Source organism: Talpa occidentalis, unplaced genomic scaffold (assembly GCF_014898055.3).
Source record: "Talpa occidentalis isolate TD23 unplaced genomic scaffold, MPIMG_talOcc4v2.1 talOcc4.3, whole genome shotgun sequence".
NCBI classification, from domain to species: domain Eukaryota; kingdom Metazoa; phylum Chordata; class Mammalia; order Eulipotyphla; family Talpidae; genus Talpa; species Talpa occidentalis.
The window spans coordinates 98,198,098-98,200,891 of record NW_023603184.1 but is presented as its reverse complement, the minus strand read 5'-3'; positions in this window follow the sequence as shown (position 1 = coordinate 98,200,891).

Here is a 2,794-nt window from a genome sequence, read left to right as displayed (position 1 = left end):
TGAATATTCGCTCATTTGCCTGAATGTGCCCCCACAATGGGCGCCCCCTGGGGATTCCGTTCATTCTCTTACACCCTACACACGGCATACCCCGAGATGCCCACAGTCTGGGCACAATGTCAACTGACGAACTGCCCTGTCTAAGATAACAGGTCTACACAAAATCCCAAGTTTAAAAAAAAAAAACAAAAAAACGAGATTTTCCAATTTTACCGAAAAGTATAAAGTGTGGTACATTCCCTAATCCAATACCTTTGAAATTTTAAACAACACCAAGAAAAAGAAGAGTTTACTAGGCTTTATAATAGATAACTGCTTTTGAAATAGGTCATGGAAGTGTATGTTTCCAAATTCATTTTGAAATAAATTGTAAGATCTGACCTTGCTTCACTGATAAATACCTTCACTTGCGTGTCTAAGCAAAATCATCTCCTAAACAGCTGCAGCATCATCCCAACAGAGTGAATCTCTTCATATCCTTGTCCAATCCATACTCAGGTTTCTTTGTTCCACCCCAAAAGTTTGTAAAAATGACTTATTTGAAAATAAGTAAGCCAAGTGATCTGCAGGTGTACAACTGCAGGATGAGAGCCCAGATCTGGGAGGCCTCTCAGCTCAGCTCTGCGAAGGAACCAGGGACTGTCAGACTTTGTGCTTCTGGTCTGGCATCACCTGCACTGGCCCTGGCACACAGTAGGTCCTCAGAAAACATTGGGGGAAATGAGTAAGTGGGGAAAGCCCTGGACTGGCGCTGGTGCCCAGCAGGTCAGGAATTGTGGGGTCTGAATCTGAATCTCCCCTGTACTCTGGATGTCACCAGGGCTTCAGCACACAGTGGGTCCTCAGGAAGAATGACTCTGGGGTGAACAGATGCACGGTGAGCATCCACAGCACTAGCTCTGGAGGCCCACCAAGTCAGAAACCAAGTGCCCTGGTTCTTTCCTGTGCCCAGTCATTGGCATACAGTAGGTCCTCACGAAGCTCCCATCCCCACCCCCGCAGCTGAATGCAAGTTCACCCAGCATTCACCCTAGAGTCGTCAAAGGTGAGAGACAATGCACAGTTGTTTCTTCCCAGGGCCGCAGACACCATCTAGGTCTCAGCACACACTAGGTCCTCACGAAATGCTGTGCTGGACTATTAAGCTGAACGCTCCCAGGCCCGGAGCCCAGGGTCATAACCACGCAGTCCAGCTCCTCTGGCCCACATTTCCCCGCCCCTGCCTCTGAACACAGTAGGTGCTCAGGAAATGCCAACTGGGTGGTTGAATGAGTGAAATGAGACCCCAGTTTCCAGGGCAGATTTCACTCAGGCGAGAGCCAGGCCCCCCCGCAAGAAGTCAGCGCCCCCTCCGATGAGTGAAGGAGATTTTCTTCTCTTCGGAAGCCCCTCACTTCGGCTTCCACGTGTAGCTCCTTACCGGGGTGTTTTTCTCACTTCCGTACCCGCGGGTCTGCGCGCGTCAACCCGACGGACAAACGCGAACACGGACGGGCACGTGGCGGCCCACAGTCACCTTTCCCCCCTTCCAGCCTGTCACCGCCCTCGGTGATGCGGATTCTCCAGGCCCTCCCGACGCGGGTGCCGCGGGCTCCTGCACTTCCGACCCGGTGTGCTGGGCCGGGCCGGGCGCGCCTTCCCCGCCGCTCTTGAGCCGGCTGGGAGGGCCAGAGGAGCCGCCCCGCCCGGAGCCGACCCAGGACCCTGCGCGCAGCTGCGAGGCTCGTCGTCAGAGGAGGGTCCTGGCACCCCTCAGCCAAGCCGAGCCGAGCGGACACCGGCGAGCGCGGGAGGACAGCCCTGTCCCCAGAGGCGCGCGCGAAGGTGGCCCAGGGAGGGCCGAGGCCACCGCCGGCGGCCACTTGTCAGGAGGCCTCAGGGCAACACCTGCGCCCCCAGCCCCCAGGCGGGCACCGGACACCCGCTCCTCAATTCCGGCCGACGGTGGAGTGACTCCAGCCGCCTCGCCCCGGCTTCCCAGGGCCGGGGCCATTGGATCGTGTCCCGCGTCCTTGCGTGGCTCGTGCTGGTGCGCGCTCGCCGACCCCACCGCCTCGCCTGGCCCGCCCGCGCGGTCTCAGCGTCTGCACCCGAGCGCTGCCGCCCGGACCCGGGCGGGCGGAGGAGCGTGGGCGCCCTCCTGGCGGCCGCGTAGACGGCGCCTGCCGCCCGACCGCCCACCCGCGAAGGGAGCAGATTTGGCTGCGGTGCCCGGCGCGCGGTTCCGGGAGGCCGGGGCGCGCGGGTGGCACCAGTCGGTCGGGCGGGCTGTGCGCTCGGTGTCCCACGCCGGGAGATAGTGAGTGCAGGTGCTGTGCGGGGGGGGGGGGGGGGGGGGGGAGGCAGGTCAGCGCCCTCGCCGAGACAAGCAGGGGTTGCGCGCTGCACGGGTCGACCAGCTCTCCGCGGGGTCCGCTCCTCCTCCCGCGGCCCCCGGGTCCCCACGCACGGGACTCCCGCAGCCCACCCGGGGCCACCAGCCCGCCGAGAGCCCGTAACTCCGCAGCGCGCCGGGAGCCCATGATGCCCACCCCAAATCGCCCGGAGAACCCCGCAGCCCGCGGGACGATGCCCAGCGCGGAGCGCACATCTGCCGGCCGAGTCTCCCGGGGCAGGCAGCGGCTGTCCCGGGCCCGGGGCTGCATCTCCGTGGGCCCGACTGCCGCGTCCCGCTCCGGGGGCGAGGGAGCGCCCCTGTGGTGCCCAGGGGATGTGAGGGACGACCGGGGTCCAGCCTCACTCCTGCCGCTGCCATGCCCGGAGGTCGGAGGTGCCGCCACTGTTCACCCCAAGT